The 20,495-nt window shown below is 33.5% G+C and overlaps 1 long non-coding RNA gene across 1 annotated transcript in view; it reads right to left on the reverse strand.

The window, feature by feature from the left end:
• LOC149962898 (uncharacterized) overlaps nucleotides 1–20,495 on the reverse strand; it is a 128,403-nt gene that overhangs the window by 10,364 nt on the left and 97,544 nt on the right. The gene's annotated exons all lie outside the window — the stretch shown is intronic.

Genomic DNA, 20,495 nt, shown 5'->3' on the forward strand with positions numbered 1-20,495 from the left:
TGTACCGGATTTTTTGACCTCGAATAAAAACGATATTTCACAAATAGACGACACTTTTTCAAAATTTATTTTATAGGTAAAACATTTTTGCTAACAAGAAAGGGATCCAGGAATAGTGTTCGGAATTGTTTATTCATTATCCACAAAATTTCCGATTTATTTAACAAAAGTTGGTAAACAGAATATAATTTTAACTTATTTAATTATGTTTTTTACGCAACCAAGCATTTATTTGAATTAAAATGGTATATTTAAAAAATTGTTGGTTTTGTTTAAATAATGGGCTTATCCACTTTCGATTATTTAAATATTTTACAATTATTATTCAAATATTGGTTATTTAAATAAATATTATTTAAATATCGCCGAACTTATTTTATCCATGGATAAAAATTAATCGACCGCCGACTTCTATCCAGGAATAGGAGGGTGGTGCATATCGCATTTACTACGACTTATATATTTATGATATTACCTCATTACCTCGACCACCCTTTGCGGATATTGTATACTCACAAGGAGACTACCCGAGGTGGTTATCAGCGATTTTGTTGAAACTCGGGGGTTAAGTAGACCTTATGGTAGTATGAAAATTGCCAAAGGGAAAAGTTGCAATGGGCTTTAGTTTTCCTATGGCAACCGAAAATGTTTTTGATCTCTTCATTTAAAAAAGCATGGGATTTTCTCGGTTAACCACATTTTATTAAAATTTTACCAAAATTGATAAATTTTACCCAAAATCCTTAATCAATTTTACCCAAAAAATGGTCAAATTCATCTTTTTGGGTAAGTTTTGAAAATTAATCTTTTTAAAAAAATTTTAAGTATGTAAACCTTGTGAAACCGAGAAAATCCCATGATTTTTTAAATGAAGATTTTTGGTTTTGAGAGATCAAAAACATTTTCGGTTGCCATGGGAAAACTAAAGCCCATTGCAACTTTTCCCTTTGGCAATTTTCATACTACCATAAGGTCTACTTAACCCCCGAGTTTCAACAAAATCGGTGATAACCACCTCGGGTAGTCTCCTTGTCAGTTGGACGTTAAAGTCTACCTGCACCCAAAAATTAAAATTTAATATTTTATTAGATTATGTATAGTTGTCAACACTGTCAACTCAATAGAGGGCTCTGACTACCGTCTCATGATTTAAAATACCAGTGTATGATACTATCTTTACCCCATCTGTATGAAAGAAACATTTCTACGGTCTACCAGGGATTAATTATTTCACTGCTGTAGTCTAAATGAGTACATTAGCGACAAGAATTAAATCTTAATTACATTCGACCCCACCAAATTAACAAGCATCTGTGACGTCAGTTATGCTATAAATTAAGTCAGGCGCACTTTTAAAAACGGAATTAATTTCTATAGAAGGTGCTATAAGGAGATGCACCGAGAAAATAGGAGACAGTGCAGATAGATTTTAAGAAAGGCTAAGTGTCTAGTACATTTGGAGGAAAGATACTAGCACAAATTTCCGATAAATCGGCGACGGGAATTTCAAATTCCGCCTATTTTCTGTTGAATTCCGAAAGGTTCCTACGCGTGTTATATTAATCCATTTTAGAAATTGCTATAGCGTAAATTTCAAAATGATCAATAAATATTTAATATAGATTATTATTTTGAAGCCTCATTATAGCGTATTTAAAGTATAGTGCTCCTAAATAATCATCAAATCGCGCGTTTATGTACGTCAACGTGGTAATCTCGACATTACCCATTCTATACTTACCCTGGACTCGCCAAACGGAATTTCTTTAGGTATGCCTCACTTGTAGTACTAAAAACAACTGTTTTTAAATCTTATCTATCTGAAGAGAGAGCAACACCATGATGCCCACGGGTCGTTCCAACATAGTCATTCTCCTTAAAGCAACTGTCGGCTCCATCATTACCACCTGTATTATGATAAGGCCCCTGTTATTAGAGATGGCCATGAATCTACCCGATTCTTCGAAAAAAGCGACTTTACTGGAGAGCGTGGTGCAATCTATTAATGGCAAAGGAAGCTAAAATTCAAAATAGCCAAATGATAACGTCATCAGAGATCCATTGTAGATTATTATGGTTAGACAACTTATACACTATTTAGTGGACTTTCACTTAAATTATATATCCCATGTAAAAATATTGTTTATAATTGCTTTAATTTACGTTATTGACCAATTTACAAATGATCCGACTTTTATTTCGACGCTAGCGACATCTATTGAGAAAAGAGCTACTTCCCGTCGACCCGGCACTTGCTTTTAAACAATAGGAAGTGTGCTACTTATTGTTATTTTGTTATGTTGATAGAGATTTATTCCGTATTAATACGTCTAAAGTACACTTCGAGCCACCACTTGCTAAAAAATAAACCAAAAGCACAAGGCTTTAAAAAGCAACTGCAGCTTTGGTTCTTTGAGTTTAGCCGCTCCTGTTCACGCGTGCCAAAAGTCACTATTTCACGGTTAGAGTCCGAAATAGGGTTGATGATTTTTATGAATTTTTCTTACATTTATACTTAAGAGAAAACTAGGCTCGTGGAATGGCCAACGGAAGCCGCGCGTGCTCCAGTACACGAGTCATTAGTCTTAATTGAACTCCCGACTGCCAAAATAACGTAACTCGGATATTCCAAAACGTTAAACGAAAATGCAATTACTTTAAGGAATTAATATATATAAGTTAAGATATTAATTAGGAAATAAATAATAAGTATGTTAAATATGTAAGTAAAAGTCGGCTCGACGTGAAGTAATTAACTCTTTTTTCAACAGATGTCGCTAACGTCAAGATCAAAACAAAATAGTTAAAGTGTTGGTTGCACGAAATTTTATCTTTGGATAATTAATGATTCATTAGAAAGAGCAAACATTTTATAGAAAGTACAGAAAATTTCATAAAAATCGGTAGTCTTTGAGTTTTTCGGGGAATTTCCAGACTTCTAAAATTATTTTCGTCTGATAATGCGAAGCGTTTCATCTAGGAGCAACAAACACAAGGAGAACGCATCTAGCCTTTAAACACGCTAACGCAGATTTGTGTACAAATTTCATTGGACGAGCCTTTTCACTAAACGTTTTACGGAAAGGGGAAGACAATTTTCGAAATTTCCCATTCCGACGGCAGCAGGCGCTAAAGCGTTTAACCAATTGATGAAAAATATACACAAGAAAATGCACGACTTTTGACGGGTAACGTTCTCCTTGTGTGAGGTGCTGTGTTTGTTGCTCCTGGGTATCATTGGTTAATGGTCTGTAATGCATTTCTTTACATATGGAATTAAAAGCAGGTTGATTTAACACCTAGGAAAAAAATCCTACGCAGTAGTAATTAAAATAGGCATACACAAGGCTATGTAGTAGAAAAATGATATGAAACCGAAGTTAGCCTTGTAAAACTGTTATTATTTTATTATTCATAAAAACGTCGTGTCGCACGCGTCACGAAGCGCTCGCGTAATAAAAAGATTTTTCTTATATAATAAAAAAGTCTAATATTATTATTAAAAATCTCGGGTTTCAGTTCCTTCTAGCTAAGGTGGTGCCTTCGGTGATTAGCCTAGCTGATTAAAAAAACCACACTTTAAGCTACATTTTGACCCAAAAGGCGAGACAAAAAATACCCCTCACGTTGATGGTCTCGTTTATCAATTGGCTAACTTAAATTATAGTAATTTTTAACAATATATTTTATATCGGTAGTGACTTCATCTTCTGTATATAGCAATATAAGACCAAGAACGTATTTAAAAGTTTTATTTTATTACAAAGCGTTTTTCACCTTGATAATGGCACCTAGGAGCAACAAACACAACACCCCACACAAGGAGAACGCAACTCGTCAAAAGTCCTGGATTTTCTTGTGTACATTTTTCATTGGCTAGACGCTTTAGTGCCTGCTGCCGTCAGAAGGGGAAAATTCAGAAATTGTCTTCCCCCCGCCCGTAAAACGTTCAGCGTAAAGGCTCGTGACACTCGTCCAATGAAATTCGTACAAAACCCTTCGTTAGCGTGTTTAAAGGCTAGCTGCGTTCTCCTTGTTTTTGTTGCTCCTAGATTTCACAATGTTGTGCCGAAACTAGTTTTTAATAAATAAAAACTTTTACTTACGCGATAATTACGTGTATTTTATTGATTTTTTTTCTATTATTAGCCTCTTACAAATTTTGGACATTTAAAACCAATCACCAGCGTTCCTAGCGACAAAAACGTGAAGTTCATTGATCCACCATCTAAAGTCCCAATTCCTATTCCCTTCAATTCCAATGCTATTAGAGTGTAAATATCAAATAAAACCTCGATGTGAAATCATAGTAACTTCTATAAAATTTTATCTCCGTTATTCTAAGAGAATCAGGATATTGCAACAATTTATTGCAATAGCTTTGGTTACAAAATGAAATGCTAACAGACGTTTATAATACATAACTTGGGTATTAGCCTAGCTGATTATTATTATTATTTATTATTACTTCCAAGATTCATATCTAACTATACTAACTATACTATTAATGTTATTCGTTTGTATATTGAAATTGAAAAGTGCGTGGCCTAGGTGTATACTTCTGTTATAATATATATTCTATATACTTCTGATAATACCTACTGTAAAACTTCAAAATCTCGCAAATATTTGTATTCACACAAATAGTCGTTTTAACCCTTTGTATTAGGTTTAAATAAAAAATTTAAACGGAGCCTTGGTACATTTTTTTTTTTCAAAATAGAACTGAAGTTACAACATTTTGGCACGGATGTAGGCCAACGATTAAATATGAATAACTAATGAACGTATAGACATAACAAGCGTGACCGCCTCCTAGCGGATAAAAGAGGTCTGCAGAAAAGTTCAGTTTCCTTTTGGCACTTCTAGTCACGCATCCCGAGTACCGGAAACCCAAGCACGGTTTCATCACAAATATCATTTATAATGCATTTCAATCTTGTTACGATTTAATTACCTTTCCTCTCTATTATTTAACGTTGAGTTTCGTTGTTTTCGAGTTTTTAGGGTGCTTATGCGATGGTCTATCGATGATTATGCGGATTAGAGAAAGCTGGTTAAGACAAGGGATCCGGCATTAGTGTACGGGATTTTGAATCTCAAAGTGATTTCAGAAACGAGCAACTGATTTTGAAATTTCAGAGCATGATTTCTGGTTTTAAGATTGATTTTTAAGTTTTGGAAATTATTTTCGCCCAGATTTTGGGATTTTCAAGTTCAATTAAAATCGCTTGATGACTTTGGCCTTAGGTGGTGCCTTGGGTTTTAGCCTAGCTGATTATTAGTATTATTATTGTACGGGGCTGGTACGAATGTCGGACCCCTCGGGTCAAAACCAATTAAAATATTTTATTCAAATGTATTCGGATAAATATCCAAATTAATATACTGCTAACTTTATTTTGATTAATTTATTTTGTGTAAATGAGTAAATATCCTTATGTGGCGAAATGTTTAAAATGTACATTATCATAGGGAAAAGTAGATTTTAAGTAATCAAAATCATTTGTGGTTGCCATGACAAAACTAAAGCCGGTCGAAACTTTTTATTTTGGGAAATTTCAAGTTACATAAAGGTTTACTTATCCCCCGAATTTAAAACAAATCGGTAAGCAAAAAACCCCTGGAATTTGCAAACTTAAAATGTTTAACTCTTAAGTTCTAAATGTATACTTATCTCTTTATAATTATATTACAAACTTCTGATATCAAATATACCATAATCTAGAGCTCACTAGAGTCACTACTACTGCGAGATTTGATTTATGTGACGAACAGCGTAAAATCCGACAACCGCACACTAAACAGCCGTCAGTCCGCCTTGAAAAGCATATCAGATTATAACTTTGAAATGCGTATCTTTCATAAAAATAAAAAAATCTACAAAAGAATCTTCGCGTTTGTATATATTTCATAGCTATAAAATAACCAATTACTTCTGCAGAAAAAGGTAAAGCGACACTAACGACGAACCGATTATTTCAGACAACACACTCTACGTGCCAAATTAAACACACTTTTCGAAATAATCAAAATTTGTTTCTATTGTTTTAGTTTTCATTAAGCTAGAGCGAAAGCGTTGCTCCAGACACTAAACTGAAAGTTAGATCGACTTTTCCAGCACCCTTATTAAAATCGCGTGACACTAGCTCGACAATTGGGGCGGGGTATTAAACGGAATGTTGAATGTTCAAAGCGAAATCGTTTCACAAAATATTTGCCATCTAGTTTGGAAATTGCGGCGTGCGTTCCAGGTCTTAAGTACACGAGTAAAATCGCAAAAACATTGATCGTGGAAATGGCACCTTGTTATTTTCCGAAAGAAGCACTAGGACTTGAATTCGTTGAAGCTCATGACATCGAACTTCCTTGCGATGGTGTTTCAGGGTGAATTTGTTCTATGCTGGTAAAGCGCGATCCATTTTCAGGTAAGCTACTTACGATAATTGCGAAATTTAACTGATCATTATACCTCGATTCAAAACAAGGTTTTGGAAAAACTTTAACTTAAAGCAAAGTATAAAATATACAGGGTGTTTGAAATTAATCTACACAAGGGGTTATTCGATGACTAGTTATCGTTTTAAATTTTTAATATTCACGAAAAGATTATTTTTCACCGGTAGATTGCAGACAAAACGTTTCAATGATAAAGTGAAAGAGCAGACTGTAAAAGGTTAGAATAAACTTGGTTTGGTTTAAATTTTTCAATGCAATACGAGGTCATGAAAAAAACAAGTTGGTCGTAGGAGCCAATATCTTTTTATTCTACTTATTTTAAGCGAAAATTGGCAAAAATGTTGCTATGTTGGAATTTAATAAAGGCCAAGTAAATCTGTCCATTAAGACGAGCCAGTAGAAAAATTTACCAATAAGTCTATCTTCAGCTAGGCTAATACCCATCAGATCAGCCCACAAATGACGCGAAACGGCTGCTAGAGAGAAGGGTGTCTATCTGGTGATTGAGAATTTCATTCTCAATCACCAAATAGACACAAAGCTGTAGCTTGGCTCCCGCCGTTCACCCGCGCCTCTCCCGTTCCTCCCCCACCCGCGCCTCTCTCTCAATCACCAGAATTTCTAATCACCAGAATTTCTAATCACCAGAATTTCTAATCACCAGAATTTCTATTCACCAGATTCTCCCGTTCACGGGTTGCTTTCCCCCAACCCCCATTCACTGGATACTTTATCTCTCGTTCACCAGCTCCTTTCCCCCATTGCTTTCACCCCTTCTAATCACCAGTTGCTTTCCCCCAACCCCCATTCACTGGATACTTTATCTCTCGTTCACCAGCTCCTTTCCCCCCATTGCTTTCACCCCTTCTAATCACCAGTTGCTTTCCCCCATCTCTAGGCAATAAAAACAACCATAATTGTTATCTCTCATACTATCGATCCCAATCGCTAGAAATTGGCTTTTTCCCCATTCGCTATAAATCGCAGCAGTTTGCCAGAATTAGTTTTATCTCTCCGAAATAATTAATGTACCCAAAATTGGACCGCCAGTTTATTATTCTTTTTAGGGGAATCTCTATGGGAGTTTAACATTACAATAAAGCTAAAAGGTCCAGTTTGGGGTACATTTGGTCCGAAATGGGGTACATAGGGCCGAAAATGGTGACTTTGGTCGTTTTTGGGGTACATTTGGTCCATTTTGGTCCATTTTTGGGTACATCCCTGCTTTCCCCCATCCCCATTCTCCAAAATTAGTTTTCCTCGCGCAGATATCTGGAGATTAGATTTTTACCCGTTTGCTTATCGCTTTCGAACCCCTTAATTTCTAATCTCTAGGCAATAAAAACAAGTTATTTACATTTAATTTTTTATTTTAGAACTTTGTTTTACATGTTAGTAGGTACTATCAGATATTCCATTAGATGGTTATCTTGTACATTACACAATTAAAACAAATTAAAGTAGTTAAGTTTACAGGCATTTAAATGGGGTGAAACGATCTCCTGCAACTTAATTTAATTAAAAGTTCTAACTCACGTATTTGTAGTGTTTAGCAACAGTATCGTCTGACATCCGAGGGACAGTTACAAACGTCTTCTTCTGGTACAGGTGAGAAGCTTTTGTCAGAGACCGTAGTTGCTTTTGGCGTCGGGGGAATGTCCCATTCTAGCGAAAGGTACTTTTTTTCCGATGGTGAATTATCCCTAGCCGGACAGTTTGGAAAGAATCTAGCATGTTCAAGTTCTGGTACGTCTCCTGATTTCCATCCTTCTAATACGCCATGGCATTTGTAACATCGTACTTCATCGCCCCGCTGAATATAGTAGAATCCAGCCTTCGCTAGTTGCTCCTTAGTGACGTGCGGATTTTTCCAGTGACGAAACGTTTCAAGTCGATACACTTCAATGTCCATAGCTGATCTAGACCAAATACGTTCTATAGTTTCAAATGATACATTCTCTAAGCCTACATTTACCCCTAAGTCTACTAAACCTAATTTTATCAATATGGTTAAATTTCTACGCTAAAATTATCAATATAAATGCTTTTTTCAATATGCAAATTGTTTTAAATATGTCTAAAAATATAGTCTATTACCAAGAAAAAATAGTTACTTACTTTATGGGTAGAAATCCTTTGTCAAGCTGTAGAAAAGACTGAGCGAACCGTCAGCAGGTCTTTACTCGTCAATGTGCCGTAGAGAAATGACGCACGGAAGATTAATTTATTCCTATCTTGTTGAGAATAATTCATCACGTGATCTAAACTTCAAATAACCCTCAAATTCTATTGGCTGTCTCTCTCTGACAGTTTAAACTGCCTCTAATGATTGACGGCACATATTAACCCACTTGAGTATTTGGAAAAAACCCTTTGCTACTCAAGGAGAGTTTTGGAAATACCACGTTGACGATATCAAAATCGAGCTCTCACTTGAAAATGTTTACGGAAAACAATCCTCTTGGAAAATTGAGTTACGTAGAAGATTGCTAAAAAATGGCTATGTGTTAAGTTTTTTTCAATAATGAGTCTTATTTTTTACATTTTAAAGTATTTATTAAGAGTGAAAAATCCTATGACTACACTGACGGCATATCTTAAGTACCGGTGGAAAAATCCAGTGCTCAAAGTTCAGTTATCTTATTAAACGTGCGCGTGCACAGAAAAATGAACGAGTCACGTGATAGTAACTTAATTTCTACGCTAATCTTACCCCTACTAGACCTAATTTCTGTCTAATACATTTCCAATATATATATATAAAAGAATGCCTAAAAATTTCATTTTAAATATAATAAAATAGCCTAGCTGATTATTATTATTATAACTTACTTTTCAGCGTGACCTTCAATGACTATTCCCAATGCTAAGACTCTTTATTGAGATAACTAAGAATTGATTCCCATGACTACCCTGACGGCATATCTTAAGTACCAGTGGAAAAAAAAAATCCATTGCTCAAAGTTCAGTTATCTTATTAATCGGGTGCGCGCGCACAGAAAATGAAAGTCACGTGAGAATCGGTACGTCACTGAAAATAGTGGAAGTGTCATCACTAGAGTTCTTTTATCAATATATTTAATTAAGGATTATTTCAAAGTTTAGATGGCGCCATGGTTCTCAAAGCAGTGATATTAAAAGATCTCAACGGGTGGAATTGGAGAAACGCTAAAAATATTATCGACATATTCATTCTCCCTAAGTATAAATAAATAAATAAATAAATAAATACATTCTTGGCATAGTAGTAGGATTTTAAGAAAAAAATTAAATACGGAAAATCAATTATTTTATTTTAAAGGTTTTGTGATTTCTCACCAAACAATTTCAACATCTTCAATGTAGGCTATCGCATCAGGGGCATCTCAAAAATCTTTTTCCTCTGATCTCCTAGTTTCTGCCTCTGTCTTTAGTATTTATAAATATTTTCCTATCCATAAACCATTTCCTAACTGGTGGACATTGATAACACTAAAAGTTTACTTATAATAATATGCTGAAATACATTTTCCAATACGCAAAAAATTAAAGCTAGACCTAAAAACCTGTAAAGTGTAAATAGTTAAGACTAAATTTCTAAGCCTAGCCCATGAAAGTACATTTTCCGTAAATCATATCCTAACATGAATGCATTTGTTTTTTTTTTTAAAATATGCTAATTAATTTCGTAAACAAGCATAAATTTTAGTTCGCCCTTCCTCCAAAATATCTAATAGAGCTAGTACATTCTCGATAAATATACATGTTCTTGGGGAATAAGAGACGTTTTTTATCAAAGTAAGCCAAGTTTAAAGCTTATTGTCATTGGTTCCATAACAAAAACCACATTCGGATCAAAATAAATTTATTTATTTTATTTTTATACAGATTTTTTTTCATTTTTTTGCCTTAATTTCAATTTTGGGAGTCGGTACCCGTTTCACCGAAGATGAAGATGCTTCGTTTTATTCAGCGTTGGGTAAATCACCGTGTAAAAAACATCTAGCATTGCATTAACTTTTTCCTCGTCCTCGTCCGAGACCCCTACAATACGTCTCTCGATCTATAAAGTAAAGAAATCAAAATAATAAGCTAAAAGATAATCCATACCTTCTATTCACTAGTTCAATTTATCACTGTCTCATATATCCACTATCGTACATACATACATTCATACACTAACTTACTAACGCTTTAGTCTCCGCAAGTTTTTATGTTGTATAATCAAAGTTTTGAATCGAATAATAATAATAATAATAATAATTAGATCAAAACAAATTTCAAGCTTACGTTAATGTATTCCCTTGAGTGAGGGCCCAATCTTTGAAAAATCTTCTCAATGACGACATGGGTAGCTAGATGGACGTCGATGTAACCTTCGTCCTCTTGCAGGTTCAATTCACGTAAATACCAGTTTTTATATTTTCTTAACATTATTTCTAACGTTCTAAACGAAAATTGTTTTTCGTTTGGCATATCAGGCTTAAAAGAAAACCTAAGAACTGCTTTAGTTACACGCATATCCACGTTATTTTCCATAGCTAATATTTAGCCCTTAAACTTGCTCGTAATTACGAAGAATGTAAAAATGTAGAATGCTCGCTCCTATATTTATGCCAAATCAGAAATCACTTGAAATAATAACTTCATTTGGTACTTAAAAAACGGTGAGAGGTGGGAGGAGGGGTTTGGTAATTTATAAATTTTTATAATCAAATGTACCATAGCAAAAGTATATAAATAATACAAGAAGTGCACTAATTATTATTTTCGCTCGCCAGGTAATTTCGTTTGATTTCCGTTTCGCACGGACGCAGATAACATGGTAACGCGACTACAGCGAACCGATAAAGCTAATTAATAAAATATTGTCAACCATTTGATATTAGAAATGTTAAAATAAAACTTTTACAGATAAATCTAATTTATAAAATATTGCCAATTGAGGGTTTGCAAGTTAGTTTGATTATAGGTTTTGAGTGTTAGAATAGAAATAACGCTAAATACAGGGTTAAATTCAATTCAAAATAAAAGACCATGACAATAAAAAATAACCTTTAAAATATAAATCGCGAAGAAAATGAAGTAACGCGACTTTTAAAATTAGTATAAAATGTTTAATCCCTCTGAAAACGTGAAAATTCATATAGGACAAAACCCAAATACATGTTTACTGAGCTTAGCACTCTACTTTTTCAATCCTCTATTCTCAATGGTGGCCTCTATTTTTACCATCGTCTGCTTCGTAAACTTTATGGATGCATTGGAAGGGCTCAAATTAAGCTAAGTGGGTACACTTCTTGTTTAATTTATATACTTCTAACCATATTAAAGTATCAATTTTAATAAAAGGAATTCAACTTAAGTGTTGTTTTGCTATCTGAAATTCGAAAACAAAGAAGGTAGTACAGGGGTACTTAAGTTGATTTTAATATTTTTTTAGAAATAACTTAAGTATACAGCGAAATAATCATTAGTGGTATCTAATTTTTTAAGTGCCCACATACTTCTCATCTCGTATAAAAGAGGGTCATTTTTGTACTATAAAACCATTCCATTCCTGAAATCCGCTACAGGAACAAAGTTGATTAAGCTAAGCAATTTACGAGCGACGTCCTAGCGTACTTGTAATTAAGAAAGTAAGTACTTAGTTTTACGATTTTGCTTAAAACTATGATTTTAAATCGATAAAGTGAAACACGTAAAGTGTCCCTGACCAAAATTGTTTCACAAACATCTGTACCGTTTAATAAGATACGAGTATGATAACGATTTCTAGAGCCCTATGTTCGATAATGATTCATTAGGAAAATTTGAATATAGTTTAAATTTTTAATTACTTATTTTTTGGTTTGACTACCAATTTGGAGGACTACTGTTTTGATTTTGATATAACTAAATTTGATTGGTTTTCGAAAAGTTTTCTCTTCTACCCCCAGCCCCCAGTTTATAATTATGATGTCAGTTGTAAATTGTTTTTTTCGAGTATAAAAAGGGTAAACAGAAAAATTGAGAGATAGTATTAAGAAAACAGCCAATTCGAATTGTTTCGGAATCGGCTCGAGGGACTAAGTACGTAGATATACGTCAATTGTAAATTCTAAACTTTGTATATATATTATATTCATTCATTCATTCTTACTAATTTTATAGTAATGGATCCTATTTCCATAACTTTGGCCTCGGGAAATGAGTACGTCGGTACGACAACCGAATCTATGATTTGCTTTCACTGCGGCGAATGTACGGAAGAATTGGCAGTAAGAGGCGGAGGACTCTTCTTTTGCTGGGGTCGAGAGTGCGCGCATTATCAAATGGGAGTAATTTTTCGACATGGTAATGTCTATACCAAACACATCCCAGGGCATCTTATAAAGGAGTTCCCGCCCCATCTCCGCTGTACGTACTGTGGAAGAAGAGGGTCGAAGAGAAGCCGTCGACGGGAGGAGTGCTCAGCGTTCGATTTCATGGGATGCTGTCATTACCCTAAGCCTCCCAGAGACCGAACTGTAGTTCGTTTTATAAATAGATAAATAAATAAATAAAATTGCGAATAATTTACAAATAAATGTCTATTGACTTTTCTTCATCCTATAATATAAGTTTATTCCTAAATTTTTAAGCTTATTACAATAAGATTTCTTTAAGAGAGAGAGAGAGAGAGAAAAGAATTGCTTAAATTAGGAAGTAATAATGAATCTATTGAATCCAATGTAAAGAAAATGCATCAAGATATTAACTTGGAAAATCCAAAAGATGATTTACCAGTAAGCAGTATTCAGTTAATTAAAAATCATAAACAAAAACCGACTGATTACGGTGCATCAAGATATAATATTTGTATATCTTCGAAAAAAGGTGAATCATTAAACATCAACAATGCGGTAATTTACTTATAATATATTTTATATGAAAATAATTAAAGGTTTTATAAATGATAAATTATATTATAGATTATAGGTGGATCTAATAGCAAAATAGTATACGTCCAGGTAAAGTATTGTTTTATTTAGAAGTTTAAATATTAAGTTAATGGTTTATTTTAGAATAACTATATGTTAAATGATTTATTTTAGAATAGCGTTGATACATATGGTGGTAGGACAACATTAGAAAGTAGGTATATTGATTTAAAAAAACTATCGATTAATTAAACATTTTAATAATATTTTTACATAGCTTCGATAGTATCCAGAGATTGTACGATTGTTATTACGAAATGAAACTAATTTATTTTATAATAAATATAGGTAGTAAAATGCTGCAAAAACCTCTGACTCTACGTTCAATACGTTAAAATAGATTACAATACGTAAATATAGGTGAAAAAATACTAGAAAAACACGCATACTATTATTTTTTTTAATTTTTGGAAATACACAACATCCACCAGTTACTTCGCAATGACGAACTGGCTGCTCTCTTTGTCCCAGGAGACATGACCAATGAGTTGGCAAAGTACGGAAAAGACTCGTACATCCAAGAATTGGCAACAGGTGGCGCAAAAAATTACGTGTTCCGTATAAATCAAGGCGTAATTTTTTGCGCCACCTGTTGCCAATTCTTGGATGTACGAGTCTTTACCGTACTTTGCCAACTCATTGGTCATGTCTCCTGGGACAAAGAGAGCAGCCAGTTCGTCATTGCGAAGTAACTGGTGGATGTTGTGTATTTCCAAAAATTAAAAAAAATAATAGTATGCGTGTTTTTCTAGTATTTTTTCACCTATATTTACGTATTGTAATCTATTTTAACGTATTGAACGTAGAGTCAGAGGTTTTTGCAGCATTTTACTACCTATATTTATTATAAAATAAATTAGTTTCATTTCGTAATAACAATCGTACAATCTCTGGATACTATCGAAGCTATGTAAAAATATTATTAAAATGTTTAATTAATCGATAGTTTTTTTAAATCAATATACCTACTTTCTAATGTTGTCCTACCACCATATGTATCAACGCTATTCTAAAATAAATCATTTAACATATAGTTATTCTAAAATAAACCATTAACTTAATATTTAAACTTCTAAATAAAACAATACTTTACCTGGACGTATACTATTTTGCTATTAGATCCACCTATAATCTATAATATAATTTATCATTTATAAAACCTTTAATTATTTTCATATAAAATATATTATAAGTAAATTACCGCATTGTTGATGTTTAATGATTCACCTTTTTTCGAAGATATACAAATATTATATCTTGATGCACCGTAATCAGTCGGTTTTTGTTTATGATTTTTAATTAACTGAATACTGCTTACTGGTAAATCATCTTTTGGATTTTCCAAGTTAATATCTTGATGCATTTTCTTTACATTGGATTCAATAGATTCATTATTACTTCCTAATTTAAGCAATTCTTTTCTCTCTCTCTCTCTCTCTCTCTTAAAGAAATCTTATTGTAATAAGCTTAAAAATTTAGGAATAAACTTATATTATAGGATGAAGAAAAGTCAATAGACATTTATTTGTAAATTATTCGCAATTTTATTTATTTATTTATCTATTTATAAAACGAACTACAGTTCGGTCTCTGGGAGGCTTAGGGTAATGACAGCATCCCATGAAATCGAACGCTGAGCACTCCTCCCGTCGACGGCTTCTCTTCGACCCTCTTCTTCCACAGTACGTACAGCGGAGATGGGGCGGGAACTCCTTTATAAGATGCCCTGGGATGTGTTTGGTATAGACATTACCATGTCGAAAAATTACTCCCATTTGATAATGCGCGCACTCTCGACCCCAGCAAAAGAAGAGTCCTCCGCCTCTTACTGCCAATTCTTCCGTACATTCGCCGCAGTGAAAGCAAATCATAGATTCGGTTGTCGTACCGACGTACTCATTTCCCGAGGCCAAAGTTATGGAAATAGGATCCATTACTATAAAATTAGTAAGAATGAATGAATGAATATAATATATATACAAAGTTTAGAATTTACAATTGACGTATATCTACGTACTTAGTCCCTCGAGCCGATTCCGAAACAATTCGAATTGGCTGTTTTCTTAATACTATCTCTCAATTTTTCTGTTTACCCTTTTTATACTCGAAAAAAACAATTTACAACTGACATCATAATTATAAACTGGGGGCTGGGGGTAGAAGAGAAAACTTTTCGAAAACCAATCCAATTTAGTTATATCAAAATCAAAACAGTAGTCCTCCAAATTGGTAGTCAAACCAAAAAATAAGTAATTAAAAATTTAAACTATATTCAAATTTTCCTAATGAATCATTATCGAACATAGGGCTCTAGAAATCGTTATCATACTCGTATCTTATTAAACGGTACAGATGTTTGTGAAACAATTTTGGTCAGGGACACTTTACGTGTTTCACTTTATCGATTTAAAATCATAGTTTTAAGCAAAATCGTAAAACTAAGTACTTACTTTCTTAATTACAAGTACGCTAGGACGTCGCTCGTAAATTGCTTAGCTTAATCAACTTTTTTCCTGTAGCGGATTTCAGGAATGGAATGGTTTTATAGTACAAAAATGACCCTCTTTTATACGAGATGAGAAGTATGTGGGCACTTAAAAAATTAGATACCACTAATGATTATTTCGCTGTATACTTAAGTTATTTCTAAAAAAAATATTAAAATCAACTTAAGTACCCCTGTACTACCTTCTTTGTTTTCGAATTTCAGATAGCAAAACAACACTTAAGTTGAATTCCTTTTATTAAAATTGATACTTTAATATGGTTAGAAGTATATAAATTAAACAAGAAGTGTACCCACTTAGCTTAATTTGAGCCCTTCCAATGCATCCATAAAGTTTACGAAGCAGACGATGGTAAAAATAGAGGCCACCATTGAGAATAGAGGATTGAAAAAGTAGAGTGCTAAGCTCAGTAAACATGTATTTGGGTTTTGTCCTATATGAATTTTCACGTTTTCAGAGGGATTAAACATTTTATACTAATTTTAAAAGTCGCGTTACTTCATTTTCTTCGCGATTTATATTTTAAAGGTTATTTTTTATTGTCATGGTCTTTTATTTTGAATTGAATTTAACCCTGTATTTAGCGTTATTTCTATTCTAACACTCAAAACCTATAATCAAACTAACTTGCAAACCCTCAATTGGCAATATTTTATAAATTAGATTTATCTGTAAAAGTTTTATTTTAACATTTCTAATATCAAATGGTTGACAATATTTTATTAATTAGCTTTATCGGTTCGCTGTAGTCGCGTTACCATGTTATCTGCGTCCGTGCGAAACGGAAATCAAACGAAATTACCTGGCGAGCGAAAATAATAATTAGTGCACTTCTTGTATTATTTATATACTTTTGCTATGGTACATTTGATTATAAAAATTTATAAATTACCAAACCCCTCCTCCCACCTCTCACCGTTTTTTAAGTACCAAATGAAGTTATTATTTCAAGTGATTTCTGATTTGGCATAAATATAGGAGCGAGCATTCTACATTTTTACATTCTTCGTAATTACGAGCAAGTTTAAGGGCTAAATATTAGCTATGGAAAATAACGTGGATATGCGTGTAACTAAAGCAGTTCTTAGGTTTTCTTTTAAGCCTGATATGCCAAACGAAAAACAATTTTCGTTTAGAACGTTAGAAATAATGTTAAGAAAATATAAAAACTGGTATTTACGTGAATTGAACCTGCAAGAGGACGAAGGTTACATCGACGTCCATCTAGCTACCCATGTCGTCATTGAGAAGATTTTTCAAAGATTGGGCCCTCACTCAAGGGAATACATTAACGTAAGCTTGAAATTTGTTTTGATCTAATTATTATTATTATTATTATTATTCGATTCAAAACTTTGATTATACAACATAAAAACTTGCGGAGACTAAAGCGTTAGTAAGTTAGTGTATGAATGTATGTATGTACGATAGTGGATATATGAGACAGTGATAAATTGAACTAGTGAATAGAAGGTATGGATTATCTTTTAGCTTATTATTTTGATTTCTTTACTTTATAGATCGAGAGACGTATTGTAGGGGTCTCGGACGAGGACGAGGAAAAAGTTAATGCAATGCTAGATGTTTTTTTACACGGTGATTTACCCAACGCTGAATAAAACGAAGCATCTTCATCTTCGGTGAAACGGGTACCGACTCCCAAAATTGAAATTAAGGCAAAAAAATGAAAAAAAATCTGTATAAAAATAAAATAAATAAATTTATTTTGATCCGAATGTGGTTTTTGTTATGGAACCAATGACAATAAGCTTTAAACTTGACTTACTTTGATAAAAAACGTCTCTTATTCCCCAAGAACATGTATATTTATCGAGAATGTACTAGCTCTATTAGATATTTTGGAGGAAGGGCGAACTAAAATTTATGCTTGTTTACGAAATTAATTAGCATATTTTTTTAAAAAAAAACAAATGCATTCATGTTAGGATATGATTTACGGAAAATGTACTTTCATGGGCTAGGCTTAGAAATTTAGTCTTAACTATTTACACTTTACAGGTTTTTAGGTCTAGCTTTAATTTTTTGCGTATTGGAAAATGTATTTCAGCATATTATTATAAGTAAACTTTTAGTGTTATCAATGTCCACCAGTTAGGAAATGGTTTATGGATAGGAAAATATTTATAAATACTAAAGACAGAGGCAGAAACTAGGAGATCAGAGGAAAAAGATTTTTGAGATGCCCCTGATGCGATAGCCTACATTGAAGATGTTGAAATTGTTTGGTGAGAAATCACAAAACCTTTAAAATAAAATAATTGATTTTCCGTATTTAATTTTTTTCTTAAAATCCTACTACTATGCCAAGAATGTATTTATTTATTTATTTATTTATTTATACTTAGGGAGAATGAATATGTCGATAATATTTTTAGCGTTTCTCCAATTCCACCCGTTGAGATCTTTTAATATCACTGCTTTGAGAACCATGGCGCCATCTAAACTTTGAAATAATCCTTAATTAAATATATTGATAAAAGAACTCTAGTGATGACACTTCCACTATTTTCAGTGACGTACCGATTCTCACGTGACTTTCATTTTCTGTGCGCGCGCACCCGATTAATAAGATAACTGAACTTTGAGCAATGGATTTTTTTTTTTCCACTGGTACTTAAGATATGCCGTCAGGGTAGTCATGGGAATCAATTCTTAGTTATCTCAATAAAGAGTCTTAGCATTGGGAATAGTCATTGAAGGTCACGCTGAAAAGTAAGTTATAATAATAATAATCAGCTAGGCTATTTTATTATATTTAAAATGAAATTTTTAGGCATTCTTTTATATATATATATTGGAAATGTATTAGACAGAAATTAGGTCTAGTAGGGGTAAGATTAGCGTAGAAATTAAGTTACTATCACGTGACTCGTTCATTTTTCTGTGCACGCGCACGTTTAATAAGATAACTGAACTTTGAGCACTGGATTTTTCCACCGGTACTTAAGATATGCCGTCAGTGTAGTCATAGGATTTTTCACTCTTAATAAATACTTTAAAATGTAAAAAATAAGACTCATTATTGAAAAAAACTTAACACATAGCCATTTTTTAGCAATCTTCTACGTAACTCAATTTTCCAAGAGGATTGTTTTCCGTAAACATTTTCAAGTGAGAGCTCGATTTTGATATCGTCAACGTGGTATTTCCAAAACTCTCCTTGAGTAGCAAAGGGTTTTTTCCAAATACTCAAGTGGGTTAATATGTGCCGTCAATCATTAGAGGCAGTTTAAACTGTCAGAGAGAGACAGCCAATAGAATTTGAGGGTTATTTGAAGTTTAGATCACGTGATGAATTATTCTCAACAAGATAGGAATAAATTAATCTTCCGTGCGTCATTTCTCTACGGCACATTGACGAGTAAAGACCTGCTGACGGTTCGCTCAGTCTTTTCTACAGCTTGACAAAGGATTTCTACCCATAAAGTAAGTAACTATTTTTTCTTGGTAATAGACTATATTTTTAGACATATTTAAAACAATTTGCATATTGAAAAAAGCATTTATATTGATAATTTTAGCGTAGAAATTTAACCATATTGATAAAATTAGGTTTAGTAGACTTAGGGGTAAATGTAGGCTTAGAGAATGTATCATTTGAAACTATAGAACGTATTTGGTCTAGATCAGCTATGGACATTGAAGTGTATCGACTTGAAACGTTTCGTCACTGGAAAAATCCGCACGTCACTAAGGAGCAACTAGCGAAGGCTGGATTCTACTATATTCAGCGGGGCGATGAAGTACGATGTTACAAATGCCATGGCGTATTAGAAGGATGGAAATCAGGAGACGTACCAGAACTTGAACATGCTAGATTCTTTCCAAACTGTCCGGCTAGGGATAATTCACCATCGGAAAAAAAGTACCTTTCGCTAGAATGGGACATTCCCCCGACGCCAAAAGCAACTACGGTCTCTGACAAAAGCTTCTCACCTGTACCAGAAGAAGACGTTTGTAACTGTCCCTCGGATGTCAGACGATACTGTTGCTAAACACTACAAATACGTGAGTTAGAACTTTTAATTAAATTAAGTTGCAGGAGATCGTTTCACCCCATTTAAATGCCTGTAAACTTAACTACTTTAATTTGTTTTAATTGTGTAATGTACAAGATAACCATCTAATGGAATATCTGATAGTACCTACTAACATGTAAAACAAAGTTCTAAAATAAAAAATTAAATGTAAATAACTTGTTTTTATTGCCTAGAGATTAGAAATTAAGGGGTTCGAAAGCGATAAGCAAACGGGTAAAAATCTAATCTCCAGATATCTGCGCGAGGAAAACTAATTTTGGAGAATGGGGATGGGGGAAAGCAGGGATGTACCCAAAAATGGACCAAAATGGACCAAATGTACCCCAAAAACGACCAAAGTCACCATTTTCGGCCCTATGTACCCCATTTCGGACCAAATGTACCCCAAACTGGACCTTTTAGCTTTATTGTAATGTTAAACTCCCATAGAGATTCCCCTAAAAAGAATAATAAACTGGCGGTCCAATTTTGGGTACATTAATTATTTCGGAGAGATAAAACTAATTCTGGCAAACTGCTGCGATTTA

The sequence above is a fragment of the Leiobunum rupestre genome, chromosome 1, assembly GCF_980474605.1.
Source record: "Leiobunum rupestre chromosome 1, qqLeiRupe1.1.hap1, whole genome shotgun sequence".
Lineage (NCBI taxonomy): Eukaryota > Metazoa > Arthropoda > Arachnida > Opiliones > Sclerosomatidae > Leiobunum > Leiobunum rupestre.